The sequence below is a fragment of the Triticum urartu genome, chromosome 2, assembly GCF_003073215.2.
Source record: "Triticum urartu cultivar G1812 chromosome 2, Tu2.1, whole genome shotgun sequence".
NCBI lineage: Eukaryota > Viridiplantae > Streptophyta > Magnoliopsida > Poales > Poaceae > Triticum > Triticum urartu.
Genome location: NC_053023.1, coordinates 535,650,924 through 535,673,244, shown reverse-complemented (window position 1 = coordinate 535,673,244; position 22,321 = coordinate 535,650,924). Strand labels below are relative to the sequence as shown.

The 22,321-nt window shown below is 43.8% G+C and overlaps 1 long non-coding RNA gene across 4 annotated transcripts; it reads left to right on the top strand.

Moving 5' to 3' along the window:
• The first annotated feature begins 5,663 nt into the window (after positions 1-5,663).
• On the top strand, positions 5,664-13,350 carry LOC125538568. Of its 4 annotated transcripts, none has more exons than XR_007296443.1 (8): positions 5,664-6,133; positions 6,245-6,306; positions 6,830-6,923; positions 7,768-7,807; positions 8,270-8,416; positions 9,667-10,410; positions 10,917-11,005; positions 12,313-13,350. It is a non-coding gene; the product is annotated as an uncharacterized LOC125538568 (long non-coding RNA). The 4 variants fall into 4 exon arrangements; XR_007296441.1 differs by having other exon boundaries at positions 8,270-9,554; XR_007296440.1 differs by having other exon boundaries at positions 8,270-10,410.
• The last annotated feature ends 8,971 nt before the right edge of the window (positions 13,351-22,321 follow it).

The window sequence follows — 22,321 nt, the reverse complement described above, 5'->3', positions numbered from 1 at the left end:
TCGTGGTGTCGAATAGGGAAAGGGTGTTTTCATGTCACGTTGTGATTGGCGGGCCCACTTCTCGTTGCTCACTTGCTGACTTCGGGGTAGCTCGCACGCTTTGGGATCCTCGCTCGCTAGTTTTACTTGTTTAGTCCATTTGTTTTTTCTTAATTTTTTTAATCTTTTCCATCTTAGTTTTTTCTTCAGTTTTCTTTGTTCCTTCAACGTTTTTCTGTTTTACTTCGTTTTTTCACCTTTTTATTCCGCGGTTTATTGGTTTTTTTCTTTTCTTTCTTTATTTTTTTTTCTTGTTTGTTTTCATTTGTTTTTCATCGTACATTTTTTGTATGCATCAGGAAGATTTTTTATATATACGTTTAAAGTTTTCTAAATACATTATTTATATTCTTTCTAAGTTACATTTTTATAACTACTTTTTAGGCACATTGTATATTTTTATATACACATTGCATTTTTTTAGAAATATGGAATTAAAAAATTTAAAAATGTATTTTCTTTCCTCTTTGTGCATAAACATTGTACATACATCTCGGACATTTTATCTGTAGAGGTTTAACATTTTTAGTACATGATTAAGATTTTTTGAAACATATATATATATATATATTTCATGTCTACTTTTCTCCATAAACTTTGTAATTTTTTTTACATCAGGAACATTATACAAAAAGGTGTTTAATTTTCTAAATACATGATTAACAATTTATAAAACATACTCCCTCCGTTCCTTGATATAAGGTGTATAGATTTTTGCGAAAAAGTCTAAAATATAAGGTGTATTGCCTTGCACCACTCGTTTGGATAACTTTTGAAGGATTTTGATTATATTTCATTACATAGGGCAAGCTCCTCTATTTTCTCATGTCAATTAGTCAGGTGTAGTCTCGCCCAAAACTTGTGAATTTTTTCCTTCATGTGCGTTCTTTAATTTCTGTGCCAAAAACTATACACCCTATATTTAGGAACGGAGGGAGTATATTTTCTTTGTTTACTTTTTCATGTACGTTTGTTATACATCAGAAACATTTTTTATATACATGTTTAACATTTTCCAAATACATGATTAACATTTTTGAGAACTTATATCTTGATGTCTACTCTTGTCCTTACACATTGTCCACCGTATGCATCGGAAACAATTTTTTCAATACACATTTAGTAATTTTTAATTGCATGATTAAAGTTTTTCATAAACTTATGTCATATGTTTTTTCGAATATAGATATTGAGGATATTTTAAAGTATAAAAAAAGTAAGCAAAAAATACTTAAAAAGACGAGCGCTTTTGAGAGTTGTGGTCTCCTCTGTCCTCTCGCTTCAGGCATAGCACTAGCGAGCTAACCCAATAGACTTGGACTCACTCGCGTTAGGTTAGGTTTTCTTCGGGTTTTTATTTCTTTTTGTCGTTTCTTTTGTTCTTTCTTCGGTCCTTTTTATTTTTTTCACCGGTTTCCTTCTGTTTTTCTTTTTTCTTTGTTATAATTTTTTTAAAAAATTCTGGTTTCTCTGTTTTCACTGATTTTTTATGGTTATGTTTGTTTCTGTCTCATTTTTAGGTTCTTTCTTTTCCTTCTTGCATTGTTTTTCCTCCGATCTCTCCTTTTTCTCTTTGGTTTTCTTTAGTTTCTTTATTTTTTTTCTATTTCAAACACATGTCTACATTTTTTGTTACATGCTGTACATTTTTTCTTACACGTAAAGAACTTTGTTCATACATGCATGAATAGACCTTCAGATTTGATATTCCCGGAGCAAGAAATTCCGGCGGTAGAAAAATTGTGAAAAATGGTACGGGGAGTTTCAGGATTTATAGGTGAAAGAATCAGCATAAGGCGGTGCTAGGGGGGCCCATGCAGCCACCCCACGTAGTGGGCCCCTGGCCCCGTGGGGGCCTAGGGTGCTCCCCTGGCCTCTTCCGGTGCTCTCTAGAATCTACGTCTTCTGAAAAATCTACGTAAATCCCCACCGTATTTTGAGGTCCGTAAATGTGGATTTTCTGAGAAGTCAAAAACTTGTAGAAAAACAACTGGCTCTGGGCACTTAATTAATAGTTAGTCGAGAAAAATAATATAAATTGCTATAAAAATATATTCAAAAGTGATATTATTGTAGCATGAAATAATAAAAAATTATAGATATACATGAGACGTATCAACTATCACAACTCCGTCATTCCCGACTGGAAGCCGAAAGTACCCCAAGCCTGCACGAGGCGAAACGATTGCCCCACTGCAATCTGGTATTCTGTCGTTTTCCTTCTGCAGCTTTACCTCGAAGAAGTTGCTTTAGAGGCCAAAGTGCGGGGCCATCCGCAAGAAGTACTCATACAAAGTAATGAATCAGGCAAGGTGTGGAACCCCGTTCAGCATAATATGATGGAACTGGCTGCCGCGGTAGTGAAGGATCCATCGAACGAGGCGATGAAGGGGAAGGGAAAGGTCACGGCACAGAAATGAAGTATGGATCACTCTATGACATCCCTCAGCCAATGCGTCATGGACCCCGATTGGCCGGCTCCGCGGCTTATTCAAGTATGACATGCGTCAGGTTGAATTATGTTGGACATGTATTCTGCACTATCGTCAGGTCGGTGCAGGGTCATCACTTCCCGACTCCAGGTTGTTGGCCACTATTTTTTGGATGTTCGCGACCAGTCAGGAGGTTGTTGGGGAGGCTGCTCTTTATAGGTTGCTTGGCTTCTTTGCTGCAACTGGTCTTTGCGTCAAGGGCGCAATGTGGTCCCCATGTTGCTTATGTGAAAAACTTATTTTTGTCGATGCAAGTTCCAGACGTAACTCATGAATGCACTTCTTCATACATTTGAGTTTAAACATGGTGTCCCACCTTCCACACAATCTTAAAAGTTCTTGTCGAATTTTCTTAGGGTTTGTTTCCATGAGCCCTTCTTTGAGAAAAAGACTTACCAATTCCAGGTGGCTCTCACTACTAACTAATTTATCAAAAGAGACCGGTGGAACCTCCCTACTGCTATTTCCCATCTTCATTTTTGCGACACCTGTCAAAACTAGATGAGACATCAATGAAGTAAAACGGTGGGATGCTCAACAGACATATATGGAGAAATGACTAAGGTAGGATGCATAAGCCAACATGCGAGGAGGGGGGAGGAGGGTTTATATGATGAGCAAGGCAAGAGAAAAGGCGAAAAAATGAGCAGGAAAGGGCAAATTGATGGAAAAAAACATTTCATTGGCAGCCAAAGTGGGTAATCATTGCTACATGCATCTCCGTCGCCTTGTTTCGGTGATATGACGGGTTTTTCATTTCTGGCAACAACGAAGAGGGTTCCTCATTGATAACGAAAAAAACATACTTCTTTTCCATGCGCAACGAATAAGGCTCTTCGCCTCTCTTGAAAATGAAAAGTTGGTCTTCATTGGTAACGACAAAGACAGGGTGCTATAACTGTAATTTTCGAAATTGTGATCATAGTTTCAAGACTTCATAAAATGAAAGTTAATTTTTTTAAAGAAATCCGTAGGGAAAAACATAGGCCAATATCAGTAGGAAAAAGGACAGATCTTGATTTTTCCTGAAAGCGCGTTAGATCGTGCTGAAGTTTTGAAAAAGGAGTGTATGACAAAAAACTATCACTTTAGAGGTTTGCGTCCCACAGAACTACCACTTTAAAAAAAGTGACCGAAAACTACCAGAATTTTCTAATTTTGTGACTAAAAACTACCATTTTCAGATAATGACTAGTTTAGACTATTTAAGCGTGTTTATGACAGGCAGGGCCCATCTGTCAGCGCTAACGTGGCGTCAAAGTCAACTTCACAGGAGAGCGGACGCCTCGCCTATCCCCGAGATCTGGGGCGTCAATGGAGTTTCGCCGGCGTTCCACCCGGCTATGACCACCAGACCGCATCAGGGCCCTCCCCAACGACCTGCTCCTCGTCCTTGCCCGCTTCCGCTACGCCCGGGCCGCCGCGGGCACCGGCCTCATCTGGCGTCGGTGGTGCGCCCTCGTGGCCCGCCCGCATCAACTCGCTGCCCCGCGCCGCCGCGCGGCTCAAGACGGAGGAGCTCGTCTTTGACCTCCGCTCCGATCTGGTCGACGGCTCCCTCGTAGTCGACCTGCCCTGCCTGCGTCGTGCCACCTCCTCCTCATCCTCCGCGTGCCCGACGGCGCAGAATTCGGGCAGCAGCAGTCTCGCCCAGCAGCAAGGGCTCGCCGCGATGGTGGCCTCCCTTCGAGCTGGAGCTCGTGGTCAGCGGCAAGGAGCAGCAGCACCATGGCTCCGGCCTCCCTCTCGCCTCCGGCGATGACCGCCGGGGAGCCGGGATGCACAAAAGTTGTTTGTGAAAATGGCAAGGAAAGATAAAGAGAGGAGGAAGAAGAATGACGTGTGGGTTCCAAGTGTAATAATGGTCAACTGAACAGTCAACATGTTTAAATCATCTAAACTGGTCATTATCTGAAAGTGGTAGTTTTTAGTCACAAAATTAAAAAAATTTGATAGTTTTCGGTCACTTTTTTTAAGTGGTAGTTCTGTGGGACGCGAACCCCTAAAGTGGTAGTTTTTTGTCAAACACTATTCGAAAAAGGATCAAAACAGTGAATTTGGACTCCCATGACTACCATGCCTTCCTTTTATCTCAAGTAACAAAGTATGCGCAATCTTTGGCCAGAGCTCCAGCCCCCAGGGAACACAGCTCGGTGGAGGTTGGTGGTGTTACTGTCACGTACGGTACCATGCACCCGTGCGTGCTATGATCACATACCTTATCTTCCGAGGATCATCACACTATCATGCATTGTTGCATTGAGTACTTACACATATGGTCCCCTTTAACTTACCTTGATGGTGCTGAGCAGGAGGAGAGATGCCACCAGCACGGCCACGGCAAGCTTGCCGAGCGCCATGGCTCCTTCCTCTGGAGTCCTTGAGCTTCCTTGAGCTGTGTGGTGCCTTTGGGTTGGGTGGCGATGCAATGCCGGAGTCAGTCTGCGTGATGGTTAAATACAGCGAAGCCAAGGGTTTAACCACTTTACAGGCTTGCGCTGTGGAAGTGGAAGTGATGGGTGGTGGCCAGGTTGGCTCCTGCCAAGGGCGTAAATGGTCTGCGGCTGCGGCAGTGCGACTGCACTTGCCCAATCGCCTTTGACCACCACCGTCACTTGGTTGAGTGCAGTAAATGGGCTTAATTTGCCATGTTCACGGGGCGCCACACCTGCCCTGCCCTTGATTACAGATAAAACTCGGGGCGACCCCGGTTGCGTTCCATTCAGAAAAACGAATCCGCTCGAATTCCCTGGCTCCTCAGCGATTTGGGCCTCCTGGCCGTTAGATTCATTTGCTTGATGTGATTCCGGCCGTCGGATCGAGCAGTGGGATGACCTGCGCCGTCAGATCGATTCGTTGCTCCTGTCGCAATGAAAGTCACCGTTTTCCTGGGTTTTCACTTACTCCGCTGTTTTGAGCGTACTTCGCTGGCGTGTGGGCCGCATTGTTCAGTGACCGTGGTTATGTGTTTTGGTTGTGTGGCCCGTGGGGCGCGTGGGCTGGCAAATATCTTGTGCCACCGTAAGAAATAACGTGCCCCCGTAAAGGGTATTTTGGTCTTTTCACGTTTTGGCCTTGTGCGTGGTGGACGGTGGTTGGCCCGTGCGTGGATGAGGTGGGGGAGGGCACCGGCTTGACCCTTCGTGCTCCCATTCGCCCTTTCTCTCTGGATCCCCTCTTCTCTCCCACGATCCTCTCTCTCTTCCCCAACTGCCGCCGCCACCATCGTCGCCTGGTACCGGCCAGTTCCGGCGAAGTCCGTCACCATCCAGCACATCCACGAGGTCATCTTGTGACGCTGCTCCTTCTCCACCGGGTTGATCCATCGCGCCGCTCCTCTACGAGCGGCCCCGGCTAACCCTAGCACCGCGGTCATCGGTGCACTACACGGCGTCGCCATGGACGCCGGCGCTGCGCCTGCGGCTCCGATCGGTCCTCGCCGACACCGCCTAAGTCCTCCCGCACTGCATCGCCTCCTGGTCGTTGTTCCAGGCGCCTCCATCGACTGGAGGAACGATGGGCCCTCGTCCTTGTGCCAGTGCGCGTCCGTGAAGGAAACAAACCGTGATGTGCCGCCTCAGATCCACTGTGTGAAGGCAGCGGTGAGCGTTATCTCCACTTCCCCCATTTCCTCTCTGTGTGTGTGTGTGTGTGTGTGTGTGTGTTCATCCGCTCGAGATTTAATTGGATATGTCAATTTGTTTGTTTTGCAGGGGGATGGATCACAAGGGGAGAGGTGCAGTCCTCCAGAGCTATTGGATCCCAAAATTGGAAGGTTTATTGATTTCCCATCTGGTTTATTTGTGCCTCAGTTGAGATCATGCATTTGAATTATGTTGTTGCTTGATGAAAAATTAGTAATGGGCGACTGTAGTATAGTCCGTATCATGTCTTTCTTCCATTGTCTAGACACTAGATTAATTGTTGTTCAAGATAAAAATATCCTGTTGATTGTATGTACATGTATCAAATGAACCCGATGCTCCTGTACATATATCTTGGTGTTCTGCTAATTTATTCATGGTTGACCAGGATTGTTGAAATGCAGCTAGCTATAAAAATGCATTGATAACGTTTTTTGAGATACTATCTCAAATGATGGTCAATTAGATAGTAGTTTATAACATTGTGGTAGGAAAATCTATATAAGTTTCGTTTTGGCTGGTGTAAAGTTTGTGTGAAGATTGTTGTAAGCACCACTTGTGTGCTGATTTTACTCTTTCAAGTCCTAATTTAGTAGCTTACTTATGATGCATGTGCTTACTATTTCCATTTTGTGCGTTCGTATTCTGTCTCAGATGATGGCGATATGTTGCGAGGATGAGTGCTTCTCCATTTTCTGTTCTGTATGTGGTGGTCGACGTTTGTACCTCGCTCGGGCTAATTTCTTTGGTAATTCACATATGAAATCGTTAATTTCTTCCATATTTGTTTGCCTGAAATACTTTGTCAAATATTGATTTCCTTGTTTGATCAAACAACACATGAACTCCAATGTGTACATGATATTTCCGTGGTCACGTTATTTTGTTCATGCCATGAGTTGACTAGAGAAAGATGGCAATGTTTTGCTTATCATGGTTGTAAACCTGTATACCTAATGATGGTGTATTCTTATGTTAGCTAAAAGTGCTTCTGCTGTGTAGTTCGTCTAACCAAATTTGGAACAAATTTGTAGGGACCTAAAAACATAGGTTGATATGTGATATTGTAATGAATACAAAGACAACATCAGCATGGCAGACTGCCATATAAGATAGAGTATAAGATAAAAGGACAGTATGTTACTTTTCTCCGATTGCACATGGATAGTTTGATGTTGCGGTGCACGTGTAGTTTATTCACGGGGATGTATATGCATAATTCAGTAATGGATTGTTTGTTTTCTCCCTGCGAACACTAACTGCTAGCATATGCATTTATTTGCTGATTCTAACAAGATGCATCGCTATATCGATAATACAGTAAGCACCTCCTGAAGATCTGAACTGTCAGGTGGTGCCCTTGCATAGTTGGCTGGTTCTCTTAATTTTCTTTTTCCCTGCATTCTAATTTCCTGGTTTTCCATCGCTCCAAAAGTGTACTTCAAAATGAGTGTGCATGTATTCAGTATTCAGAGAGATGGGGTACTATGTAGACATTCATTGTATTTGTTATGTACCTGTTTACTTAATAATCATTATGTCAGTTACGGTTGCTTTGAAATCATTCTCTTAATAGTCATTATGTTCGACAGGTGCACGGGCTTTCAGATCTAAGGTTCACCGGCACACAAGGTATATCCTAAGCCGTTAATCGGTCCTACTCTACTGCAGATCCCTGCTATTGTTGTTCAGTGTCTTGCTTGCAATACGAATGGGTACCTCCAGGTAGGAACATATGTAGTTTCTTGATTTACTGACATGTGTGTGGATCCCAATGCGCATATTCTTGATGAAAACTATCCTTTAACCCTGTAGCGTCCTGTGGCTTTATCAAAGTCAGGCCATTATTTGGGTTTTTAACAAAACACATTCCATTTGACTTACAAATATATCAGCAGTGACATACTATTATTAGCAGTCATCTAAATACTCTACAGTTCCAGTGATAGATGAGCTGGTCTATCAAATATGCATTGCTTTCTGTATTGCCTAGCCCCGCTTCGATTACATTGTTCTATTATACTAAATGTTTATTCGCCTGTTGCGATAGCATATCTGATTGTTGATATTGTTTGACATGTATTTCGTGCACAGAGTCACTTGGTTGTTTGATGCATTCGTGCTCGTCGGCGGGACGGTGCAAGGCGCAACTCCGATGCGGTTCCTCACCGGTTGGACGGCGTTCAGGCGCAACCCCGGTGCTCACTGAGTACTGCCTCGGCTACAACCTCCCACGGTGAGGTAAAAAACGACTACGATCGGATTCCCTGGCTCCTCAGCGATTTGGGCCTCCTGGCCGTTAGATTCGTTTGCTTGATGTGATTCCAGCCGTCGGATCGAGCAGTGGGATGACCTGCGCCGTCGGATTGATTCGTTGCTCCTGTCGCAATGAAAGTCACCGTTTCCCTGGGTTTTCGCTTACTCCACCGTTTTGAGCGTATTTCGCTGGCGTGTGGGGTTTCCGGCGTGTGGGCCGCCTTGTTCAGTGACCGTGGCTATGTGTTTTGGCTGTGTGGCCCGTGGGGCGCGTGGGCTGGCAAATATCTTGTGCCACCGCAAGAAATAACGTACCCCCACAGAGGGTATTTTGGTCTTTTCACGTTTTGGCCTTGTGCGTGGTGGACGGTGGTTGGCCCGTGCGTGGATGAGGTGGGGGAGGGCACCAGCTTGCCCTTTCGTGCTCCCATTCGCCCTTTCTCTCTGAATCCCCTCTTCTCTCACACGACCCTCTCTCTCGTGTTGGGGCGATGATGATTAGCCGTGGCTGGAAAAAAGTGTGCCTTTGAGCAATCGGGGCACCTGTGGGTATCAAGTTGAATCCTCCCTCTTGTCTCTAGAATCCTTTTTGATCCTGTGATACTTGTTGCTCTGTCCTTGGATGGTCATTCTTGTTGAGTGATAACCAGGGCAACTCCATTGTATAAACAGATTGATCTGGTGATAAGAGACGGGGGTAGGTTATATGATCGAGGCAAGTCAGATCTGAGCCCACTATGCAATGAACCCTGGACCCTTTTATTTGTATTTAAAGGTGTTGCTTATTTATGCTCCACTGCTTATAGTCGTCTTATGTAAAGATTTCTTCTCTCTCATACCTTTATTGCATACGAGTTGTTCTTGATCTTTTATTGTTTGTTGTTGGTCCTTGATTTAATCTGGTTAAGAGTAAGTTGTACTTTGTTATACTAGAAAGACTCGCTCCCAACAAGTTATCGGAGCCGCTCTTGTTGCCTTGAGTTTGTATGGTAAAAATATGCCTTGGCATGAGGGTGCCGGTCCCAACGTTTTGGTCAGGCGAATACTAGAAAAACTCGCAGGTTCGGCCCTGGAGGTTCTCAGGTTCGACTCCGAGAGCTGCTCGCTTTCCGAGGAGCCCCTGGTGCATCGCTGCCCGACCCCTTTTTTTGCTTTAATTTTGGTTGGGCTTCAGATTCGATCGTGGGTTGACCTGGGTCTGGGTGTGCTTCCTTCTCTTTGTGTTTGTGCTACAGGCGAGGATTGTGCTCGGAGAGGACCCACACGACGCTCCGCTTGCCGTCGTGGTGCACCCCTTTTGAAATTTCCCGAGATAGCTGATTGGTGCTACATGATACAGTGGTGTTCTCCAACATCTTCCATGTCCATAAACTATGGTTTATTTGTTGGTCTAATTATCTCTTGCTTATCAGTACGGAGACTACAATTTGTTCAGTCGTAAATAAGATGTCTAACTCCAAGTTGAAGTATTATCAGACTTTATTTTTTATAGTGTTTGATAAACCGGTGGTTTATAGTACCATGGGAATTTGTCTCATACGTAGTATGTGGTTCCTTATAAAAATATGCCAATCGTGTTGAAACAAGTAATTTATCTAGCTACACATGCCCTTTCTGATGCATTGCGGGTTTGCTATCAAACTCTCAAAAAGAAAGAACAACTTTATTTTGTTTTGTTGGGAAACCTTTCTGTAGTCACTACCTTGACAGAGACAACTATGTAATCGAGGATATATTTGGTGGGTTTTCAGGCAAAGCTTAGCGGATATTTTTATAGGTTCAGCGCTTGCTTTATGCTTTGATAACTTTAAATTCCTTTTGTTCTTTGGATTATCATAGCATACTCGTCTCTTCTAATCCTAGCAAGGGCATTCTTCATGTTTACAGATAGTTTGGCGCTCTCATGGTTCTTTTCGAGAGATTGTTCTTCCGAGCATTATTTGGTAACCATCTACTGTAGATCATCTACTGCCCTTATGGTGAGTCATTAATGGTGCATGTTTTCCTGTTAGTTTCTCTGTGTGCCAATACCTGAATTTTAACCCTAACAATATACGGTACAATAGTCCCTTCTTTAGGTGATCTTCGGCTAGCTGCATGTTGTATATATCACTTCCAACTAATGTGCTCCAGGCTTTAGTGTTTTATAACATTAGGGGGAGTGACAGCTCTTGGATAGTGTAACTTTTATGATCATCCAATCACGGAGGAATATGTAGCACTACTGCTCTTTCTTGACATGCTGAACCTGAATTCATGTAATCAAGTTACAGATGAATACACATCATACTTGCTCGCCAGACACTAAAAACCACATTTCTCATGGTGGTGTATTCTTTGCCATACTGAACCTTAATCACATTTCACTTGGTGATGTGTTATTTGTCATACTGAACCTGAATCAGATTTGTCTTGGCGTCCTGTTCTTTGGCATACTGAACCTGAATTTGAGTCTGACGGTGTTGAACATTGTGATGCATTTCAGACCTGAGCCCGCAGGAATCGATGCTGCTGCGTGACGTGGAGCCCATGCCCGACCCCGACGACGGCGGTCGACCACAACCTCCCTCTCCGGTGAGTGATCCCATCTCCTACCTCTGGCTCCCTCTCTTTCTCTTGTGCTGCTCTAGGTAGGTATACCATATGCTCTGTTATGTGCTTGCCTGTAGCTTTTTTTTAGTTATTGAATAAACCATTGGAATAAACGCATCAAGAATTGAATAAACCATTGGAATAAAATACCTCTTTGTTCGCTTTAAATATTGTATAGTCAACATGCATGATACCTCTCTGTATAATGTTATGATTATATTACCCGCTCTGAAACTAAACTTTGTTTGGTGGTTCAGCTAGCTAAGGTTGGGATTTTGATTTCTAACATTCATATCTTGCTTTTCCTCTATCATATTATATGGTCCGTCCTTCCAGTCCTAATTCAGAGCTTCACCGTTGGTCGAGGTGGCCGTTGTTTGTTTGCTTTTGTTTCTGTATCATCTGACATATCACAGTTGCTACTTGCAAGTGTGACTACTATCTCTGAGCGGTAAGATGCAACCCAAAACTGTATTTGTGTTGTGGCGTGATCATTGGATGGTGGATTAGCATCAGTGCCTAACTATGTCCATAGGATGTATAATTTGGATTGCATAGTTCAGTTTTGTATCTCAGTCTAAATTTGGATTGAAAATAATTCCTTGCAAAAACTGATATGTTAGGAAACAAGCAAATGTATAAGATATGTAGATGCAAATAATTCCTTGCAAAAACCTACAGAGAACTCATTAATGGATAAGTTCTATGGTGCATAGGGAGTATATGTAGGAAGAATAAATGGCTTGATTAAATTGAGGGAACACTTGTATACTACTATGGACGGACTATTTGAAACATCACATAATCAACTGTTCTTTTTATCTTGAAAGAACTATGCACCGCACTTGAATATTTGATCATTTTGGGCGGTGATTCTATCCAAAGTCGCTGTTGTACGTCGGTGAGCAACCTCGGGCACCACACTAGCCAAAGCCCCTATCATCGATCTGATTGTTATACTACTGATTGGTTTGGTTTGCAATGCTGGTGATAGTAGATAGATTTCCTTATATTATTTTACTTTTTATAGACACCGACTTCAGAAATTATTGCTCTGTAATGATAATATTCTTAGATTATTTCAGTTTTATTGGTTTGGAAAAAATGTGGCACTTCTGTGTTTTTTTAAATTTGATGCCACTTCTATAATTAAAACAATGACATTCCAATGCGCATGCTACTTCTTTGCTTCAAACTATAGCATGTGTTTTTAGTTTCACCGATTTTGCATTACGAAAGTCAGCCACTCACCGATTCTGCTCGATCTCTTCCTCATTGGCGCTCGGCAGGAGAAGCTCAGGCTGCCACCACACAAAGGGAGAGGAGCCCAAGATGAATCTATCCCGCCTTACTGTCAATGACCCAACGACAGAGACAGCTACTTCGGGCCTAGGTGAGTAGCCGCCAGCCCTGCATTTCGAGCCTAGGTAACCAAGTTTGTGTCTACTTCTATGATTAGTTGCTTATGCTTCATGGTCTTTGTGAAACACAACATGATGCCTTGTTGGTTCCTGGGCAAGGCCTTTTGGGACCGATCTCTCTAGCGTTAAAGAAAGCAAGATTGATGCTCTGTTTTCTCTATTTTTGTTGGGTTGGAACAGAGTGGGTTACCGATCCCATATGCCAGTATATAGGAAGAACAAAAAAACTTTAGTTGATTTACCTTTTAACCTAAATTTATATAGGAAACTTATACTAACCTTTATCTCAGTTAGTTGCACCAGTTTGCATGTATTTCAGTTGTGGCTCCTTTATTCTAAGTTAGCTGCATCATCTTGCAGTTATTAGTGTTCTTCCATGCCTACTTACATGAGTGTGTCACTTATATTGTTCATGGTGTATGCCACCTGATCATTGTACAACCATTGTTGCCTATCAATAAATTTTGGGGTAATGGAGACATTGATCGTCTTTCTCGGACAATATATGGTTTGACTTCTTGTTGTTACATTTTTGTTTGCGTCAGAATTATAACATGTATTTGGTTATTGCAACAGGTAGCTTATTTACCCCCTAATTCCCTTTACTTTTGTTTGATACTGTGTACATATCAATGTTTAGTCACTTGAATTCAGAACAAAGATATGGTACACCGGACACGAAAGAAAGGAGTAGATAGATATACAGATTCAGATGATATAGTTTCTGTAGATGCGAAGCACGGAAGTTCTAGGTAAAAGTGAATCTGTTAGGGGGAAAACGAAGGCTTGTGTGCCTATTAGTTATTTTTTTGTTTTATCATTATCGGCACCTTATCTATCTGTAACATGTGTGACCTGTGCAACTGCAAAAGGGCAATAAAAATTCTGTGTAACACATGTTTTGTATGCACTCTGCCTATGCTTAGTATAGAAACTATGCATGGATGTTACTCTCTTTTTTGTGGCCTTGTGTAGATTGTAAATAAATTATCACGAACAATTGAGCCTTTTACTTTTTCTGTAGCATACTGAGCCTTTGCGGTATTGCTTTCATTGTATAAACGTATGAAATACAAAACGTCTCATACCAGGTTGGATATGACTGGGGCGGGTGGGGTGCGGCAAGTCGCACTTCCTATCTTCAGCAGTAACATCGAGTCCAACTCAGCAAATTTGCTTATGTGGCAATGAGTTAATGAAGAGAGAGGTAGTTGTACTAACTTAGCTAGTTACTATAACATCACATGTTCCAATGCAATATGAGGCCTTGTTTGGTTCATAAGTCCTAGGACTTTTTCTAGTCCCAACTAAAAAGTCCTAGTCCCTAAAAAGTCCCTCCCTGTTTGTTTTCAGAGACTAAAAAGTCCCTAGTCCCTTTCTAGAAGTTATTAAATGACTATGTTACCCCTAGTATATAGAAAAATAACAGCCAAACAACATCATGGGGTGATGGGTCAATGGGTGCATGGAGGGGCATTGTTGGAAAAGTTTCAAAAAGTCTCAAAAAAGACTCCTTGAGAGTCTTCTTCATTTAGTCTTAAAAAACAACTTTTAGTCCCTAGTAGTCCCCCCGTTTGGTTAAAAATTCTCTAAGAGGGACTTTTTCTAGTCTCTACACCAAAAAGTCCCTGGAAACAAACACCCCTGAGTCTATAACCTGATAAATGAATCTTTGCATGTTATCACACTTAAGTTACTACCCACTATGAAGGTAGTAACATAGTCTAGAAATATGTGTATGTTACTAGTGTATGTTACTATCCGTTGTGACTAGTCTTAGGCTAGTCATAGTGAGAGTAACTTAGGTAGTAATATAGCGCACCTCGAGAATTTTTTGCTTATGTGGCAAGTAGTTAATGAGAAGTAGTAACATAATATGTTACTGTAACATAGCGTTTTCCAAAACAATATGAGTCTACAAGCTATTAAATGAGGCCACATATGACACTAGTATTATGTTACTTTGCACTATAAAGATAGTAACTTAGACTAGTGTCATGCATATGACACTAGTCTAAATTACTTCCTGGAGTAACTTAGCTAGTAACATAACGTATTTCGAGAAAATTCTGCTTATGTGGTAAGTAATTAATGAGAGATGATAACATAATATGTTACTGTAACATAGCGCTTTTCAAGACAAGATGAGTCTACCAGCTAATAAATGAAGACATCTATGATACTATTATTATGTTACTTTGCATTATGAAGGTAGTAACTTGGACTAGTGCCATGCGCATGACATTAGTCTAAGTTACTCCCCACTATGACCAGCTTTATAGGAATGCCATTATTTTCGATGGAGCCTCACCATCATTAGAGGGAGTAATATGGATAATCGTGGCGGAATAAAATGCTTAGCATCAAGCGGGATTGCTCAAAATAGATTGGAGCGGTCGCGGTGAAGCTTTAAAGGTGGACGAGACGTGAGTACTCTGTACTAGGAACGTGTGAGTGGGACTTGGAGCCAAGGCTCTAGGCGTTGTAATGCCATTTGTAGACTTTGGGGTTTCTCTACCCACCCCCCTCCCCTTTATAAAGTATGATATGCACGTTCGTGCATAGTCGAGAAAAAATAAGGCTAAAATTCATGTTTTGATTCTTTTCTAAAACTTAATTAAGATCTTGCCCTACTTTGTAAATTTTTTGAGATCTGATCCTTTTCTAAAACTTGATCGAGATCTTTTGCTACCGCCAGGGTTTATGATGGTAGGATGCAATAGCCTACCGCCAGGGACCTTGGCGGTAGGAGACAATCCTACCGCCAAACAGGCTGGCGATAGGCTATACAACCCTACCGTTAATGTGCACGGCGGTAGATGGGAGCACGCACTATTTTCCATACTTAGAAAAATTTCTCGATAGGGTGTGCAACCCTACTGCCGGTGACTTTGGCGATAGGTTGTTATCCCCTACACTCATAGACCCTCGCAATAGCGAAAGGACCAGATCCCGAAGTTTTTACAAACTAGGGCCAGATCTTGATCAAGTTTCAGAAAAGGGTCAAACACGAAATTTAGCCCCATATAACGCCTAGGATTCTCTCCACGATGGTGCGGAAGGAAATTGGTCATGTCAAGCTTGCCGTCATTGAGCCCTGGACCGCACAATAATGCTAAATATACAAAGAGTTACATGTAGTTACACGCTGACTAAGATTCTTTCTTTCTAATTAACCACTCCTTTCTTGATTTTCACGAAGATGGCCTTTCCTCCCCTTAGTCTCCAATTAAAATCCACCCATTAATAAAATTCGTGTAAACCTATGTATATGTAGCATTATTCGTAAGCCCCACGGTGCGTCGTTTGATGAACGATGAGCGAGACAAGGGAATAGGACGGGGGAGTAGAGCAGACTGGCAGTCGTACAGGCGTTGAGCTGCACTCCACCGAGGGACTGGTGAGTTCGAGAACGAAGGCGGGGAAGGAGGGGCAGCTCAACGCCCGAGGGGCGGTGTGGGAACGAGGGGGCTACACTACAGCCCGTGTTGGAGGAGACCTCACTCGGCCATGCTACTAGATTTGAACATCGTATCAGATAAGCAAATAAAATAGCTCATTAGAGCATCTACAGCCGGTAAATCTGGCCTTTCAAATGTCCGCGGTCACACATGGGCGCGTCTGCAGGCAGTGATCGAGCACATCTCAAATTTGTTGTTTTGCATCTACTTATCTCATATTCCGCGTCTTATATCCATACTACCCATGCACACGTTGATTTATCCTACGTGATCAGACGACATACAACAAAATTGAGCTGCAAAGAAACATAAAATCGACTGCAAACGGACATAAACATACTTCACCACATCTAAAAGATCACAGTTTATCCATGGACAAGTTCATAAACTTTTACAACTAAAACGATGTAAATGTTGAGGAGGGGGCCGGAATCGCCACTTCCTCGCTGGGCCTTTGCCCTTCTGGTCGCCGACACAGCTGAAGGCGTCCGAGGCTGGTGGAGGGTTTTGGTCGTCGGACGACGAGGTGCCGCTGTCACTGCCATCGGAGAGGACGATGAGCCCCTTCATTCGACGGACCACCCTGTCCTGCTCCAGCTTCAGCCTTGCCACCCGAGCCTTTTAAGCCGTTGCCTCCTTTGCCTCGCGCTCCGACTGCTCAATGGCTAGCCGGAGCGCCTTGGCGTTCTTCCGTTGGAGGCGGCGAGCGTCCATCTTCGTCGTCGTGAGGGAGCGGCGGTACACCCAGGCGAGGAGACGCGCGTCATCGTCGGCGTCAAGCTTCATCCCGCGGCGGTGGCACGCGGACTGCACCGCCGCCTCCTCTCCCGTGAACACTGTCTCTCGTGGCGCGCGGCGCGGGCACAAGCACCCAACATTGGTCGCGTGCAGGAGCGGACAGTGGGGGAAGGAGACGACGCGGGGCCAGCGCGGACTGTGCTGACCGGGCGTCACTGTGCGTGAGCCGGGAGGGTCGAGCTCCGGCATTCGCGCTGCGCCAGCGCGGGAGGTGCGGCGATGCTCCAGATCCAGATTTGCCACCGGTCTTGACCTTGGAACCGCTCCACTCCGGCGGCGGCGCGCGGACTGCTTCGCCGCCTCCCTCTCCCGTGAACGCTGCCTCTCGCTGCGCGCGTCGCGCGCCTCCGACTCCGGAGTGCGCGTGTGAGCCGGAGGCACGGTGATAGAGGCAAAGGTGTCCCGTCTTTCGATGAGATGGTGGCTATCTTTTTGGTGGAGTAGACTTTGACGATCCGACTAGAACATGTGAGGACGTCGTGCCTTAGCAATCGCTAACCAACTCTGAAAGGTTATTGACCAAGCCGAAGCACGATCAACCTGACCACGAGGGTCTATTTCCTGCAAGCAAACGAAGAACAAGTAAGAAACTAAGATTGCAATCTGGATATTGCGAATATAAGATGAAAGCTTTATTGATCAAGGCGGGGTTCTGTGACGTCCTTGTCAGGTCATTGAACACAAACGAAGTACGCGAAGTTACAGCTATAGTGAACTTTTAATCTAAACAAAACCCAAAGTCTAAACGACGCCCTAAGGGGTGTATGTATGGAGGAAGAGGGGTGGGAATTTTGTGGCCCTTGGAGGAGGGGTCCGAAACCAACCCTAACTCTCGTTTCCCCACACACACGAACTCTAAAAACAGCATAAACTCAAGTATTTCGAAATTACATGGGCCTGGCCCAATAATAAGGTGACACAGCACCTAGAATAGACTTTGGATGAAATTTATGAAGTGGCATCTTGTATATTTCGTCCAAGGCTTCATGCACTCATTATGGTGGCTTCAATGTCCTGAAATCATCACTTGTAACTCCGTTCTTGTTCCCCTTGCGCATGCTACCATCTCAATGCTTGGTCTTGCTCCAGTGTTCATCCCTCTTGTCCATGTTAGGCCCTTCATTTGTAAGCAAAACAAATGTATCCAAATTAGCAGCATCATATTCTCATGAACATTGGAATTGTCACTTAGAAACGAAAGTACCTGGTAATTCAATTGGCGTGCGCGAGCTCTAGTAATTGGTCTAGTATATATAGCAGCCGGAGCTGTGGGTGTAACAATGGTATTGATGTCCTCCTCATCCTCCCCTTCTTGAAATGAAGTCGTCCTCGACGGAAGCTCATCCTCCTCACCCCAATAAGGCTTCAAATTTGCAGTATTAAAAGTGGGACTAACCCCAAATTTGCAGGCAACTCAAGTTTATATGCATTATTATTTATTTTCTCTAACACCTTAAAAGGAGCATCAACACGTGGCATTAGCTTTGATTTGCGCAAATTAGGAAATCTATCCTTACGCAAATGTAACCAAACAAGATCTCCAGGTGCAAACACAACATGTTTTCTACCCTTATATCCAACAATTTTATATTTAGCATTCATACGCTCAATGTTCTCCTTAGTTAACTCATGCATTTTAAAGATCAATTCAGCACGTTGTTTAGCATCAAAATTAACATTCTCTGAAGATGGAAGAGGCAACAAATCAATAGGTGCACGAGGTAGAAAGCCATACACAATCTCAAAAGGGCACATCTTAGTAGTAGAATGCATCGAACGATTATAAGCAAATTCAATATGAGGCAAGCATTCTTCTCATATTTTCTTATTATTCTTCAAAACAGCCCTAAGCATAGCAGACAATGTTCTATTGACTACTTCAGTTTGTCCATCAGTTTGGGGGTGACATGTAGTACTAAAAAGCAGTTTAGTCCCCAACTTAGCCCATAAACATCTCCAAAAGTGTCTAAAAAACCTAGTATCACGATCTGAAACAATTGTATTTGGCACACCATGCAAGTGAATAATTTCACGAAAGAACAAATCAGCAACATTAGCAGCAGCATCGCTTTTATGACATGGTATAAAGTGTGCCATTTTCGAAAATTTATCCACGACAACAAATATAATATCCCTCCCCTTCTTTGTTCGAGGTAAACCTAAAACAAAGTCCATAGATATACCCTCCCAAGAAAAACTAGGTACAGACAAAGGCATATATAAACCATGAGGATTGAGTCGTGACTTAGGTTTTTGACATGTAGTGCAACGAGCAAAAAAACGTTCAACATCCCGTTTCATCTTTGGCCAAAAGAAATGTGTAGCAAGTATGTCCTCCGTCTTCTTCATGCCAAAGTGTCCCATTAATCCTTCTCAAAGAAGCCGCTGAGTGCCCAGTTCAAGGGAGGAGGCGGGGTGGTGGGGCGAGGGAGACGGGGCGAGCGCAGGGTTGGCGGCGCGAGGGAGACGGGGCGAGCGCGGGGCTGGCGGCGCGAGAGCGAAGGGGAGGGGCGCGACGGGGTTAGCGGCTAGGGTTTTGAAGGAAATATGCTCTAAAGGCAATAATAAAGTTGTTATTTATATTTCCTTATATCATGATAAATGTTTATTATTCATTCTAGAATTGTATTAACCGGAAACTTAGTACATGTATGAATACATAGACAAACTAAGTGTCACTAGTATGCCTCTACTTGACTAGCTCGTTAATCAAAGATGGTTAAGTTTCCTAGCCATGGAAAAGAGTTGTCATTTAATGAACGGGATCACATCATTAGAGAATGATGTGATTGACTTGACCCATCCGTTAGCTTAGCACTATGATCGTTTAGTTTATTGCTATTGCTTTCTCCATAACTTATACATGTTCCTATGACTATGAGATTATGCAACTCCTGAATACCGAAGGAACACTTAGTGTGCTAACAAACGTTACAACGTAACTGGGTGATTATAAAGATACTCTACAGGTGTCTCCGATGGTGTTTGTTGAGTTGGCATAGATCGAGATTAGGATTTGTCACTCCGATTGTCGGAGAGGTATCTCTGGGCCCTCTCGATAATGCACATCACTATAAGCCTTGCAAGCAATGTGACTAATGAGTTAGTTGCGGGATGATGCATTACGGAACAAGTAAAGAGACTTGTCGATAACGAGATTGAACTAGGTATTGAGATACCGATGATCGAATCTCGGGCAAGTAACATACCAATGACAAAGGGAACAACGTATGTTGTTATGCGGTTTGACTGATAAAGATCTTCGTAGAATATGTGGGAGCCAATATGAGCATCCAGGTTCCGCTATTGGTTGTTGACCGGAGATGAGTCTCGGTCATGTCTACATAATTCTCGAACCCGTAAGGTTCGCACGCTTAACGTTCGATGACGATTGGTATTATGAGTTTATGTGTTTTGATGTACCGAAGGTAGTTCGAAGTCCGGGATGTGATCAGGGACATGACGAGGAGTCTCGAAATGGTCGAGACATAAAGATTGATATATTGGATGACTATATTCGGACACCGGATGAGTTCTGGGGGTCACCGGATATATATCGGATTGCCGGAAGGGTTATCGGAACCACCGGAGAAGTAATGGGCCTTATTGGGCCTAGGGAGAGAGAGGGGCTGCCAAGGGCTGGCCGCACCCCCCCCCCATGGGCAGGGGCGGCGCCCCCTCCTTCCTTCTCTTCCCCCCTCCTTCCTTCGTCTCCTAGTAGGACTAGGGAAGGGGGGGGTCCTACTCCTACTAGGGGGGGGTTCCCCCCCCCCCCCCCGTTGGCGCGCCTATGAGGGCCGGCCGGCCTCCCCCTTGATCCTTTATATACGAGGGCAGGGGGCACCCTAGGACACACAAGTTGATTGTTTAGCCGTGTGTGGTGCCCCCCTCCACAAAATTCCACCTTGGTCATATCGTTGTAGTGCTTAGGCGAAGCCCTGCGTTGGTAACTTCATAATCACCGTCATCACGCCGTCGTGCTGACGAAACTCTCCCTCGGCCTCAACTAGATCAAGAGTACGAGGGATGTCACCGAGCTGAACGTGTGCAGATCACGGAGGTGCCCTATGTTCGGTACTTGATTGGTTGGATCGCGAAGACATTCGACTACATCAACCGCGTTTCATAACTCTTCCACTTTCGGTCTACGAGGGTACGTAGACATACTCTCCCCCTCTCGTTGCTATGCATCTCCTAGATAGATCTTGCGTGATCGAGGAATATTTTTGAAATACTACGTTCCCCAACAGTGGCATCCGAGCCAGGTCTATGCGTAGATGTTATATGCACAAGTAGAACACAAAGGAGTTGTGGGCGTGGGTATATACATATTTCTTGCCGTCACTAGTTGATTCTTGATTCGGCGGCATTGTTGGATGAAGCGGCCCAGACCGACATTACGTATACGCTTACGCAAGACTGGTTCTACCGACGTGCTTCGCACACAGGTGGCTAGTGGGTGTCTGTTTCTCCAACTTTAGTTGAATCGAATTCAATGAACAGGGTTCTTTCTGAAGATCAAAAAGCAATCACTATACCGTGTTGTGGTTTTTGATGCATAGGTAAGAACGGTTCTTGCTAAGCCCGTAGCAGCCACGTAAAACTTGAAACAACAGAGTAGAGGACGTCTAACTTGTTTTTGCAGGGCATGTTGTGATGTGATATGGTCAAGACGTGATTATATAAATTGTTGTATGAGATGATCATGTTTTGTAACACGGTTATCGGCAACTGGCAGGAGCCATATGGTTGTCGCTTTATTGTATGAAATGCAATCGCCATGTAATTGCTTTACTTTATCACTAAGCGGTAGCGATAGTCGTAGAAGCAATAGTTGGCGAGACGACAACGATGCTTCGATGGAGATCAAGGTGTCAAGCCGGCGACGATGGTGATCATGACGGTGCTTTGGAGATGGAGATCAAAGGCACAAGATGATGAGGGCCATATCATATCACTTATTTGATTGCATGTGATGTTTATCCTTTATGCATCTTATTTTGCTTAGTACGGTGGTAGCATTATAAGATGATCTCTCACTAAATTTAAAGGTACAAGTGTTCTTCTGAGTATGCACCGTTGCTACAGTTCGTCGTGCCGAGACACCACGTGATGATCGAGTGTGATAAGCTCTACGTTCACATACAACGGTGCAAGCCAGTTTTGCACAAGCAGAATACTCGGGTTAAACTTGACGAGCCTAGCATATGCAGATATGGCCTCTGAACACTGAGACCGAAAGGTCAAGCGTGAATCATATAGTAGATTCGATCAACATAGTGATGTTCACCATTCAAAACTACTCCATCTCACGTGATGATCGGACATGGTTTAGTTGATATGGATCACGTGATCACTTAGATGATTAGAGGGATGTCTATCTAAGTGGGAGTTCTTAAGTAATATGATTAATTGAACTTTAATTTATCATGAACTTAGTACCTGATAGGCTGATAGTATTTTGCACGTCTATGTTGTTGTAGATAAATGACCCGTGTTGTTGTTCTGTTGAATTTTAATGCCTTCCTAGAGAAAGCTAAGTTGAAAGATGACGGTAGCAATTACACGGTCTGGGTCCGTAACTTGAGGATTATCCTCATTGCTACACAGAAGAATTA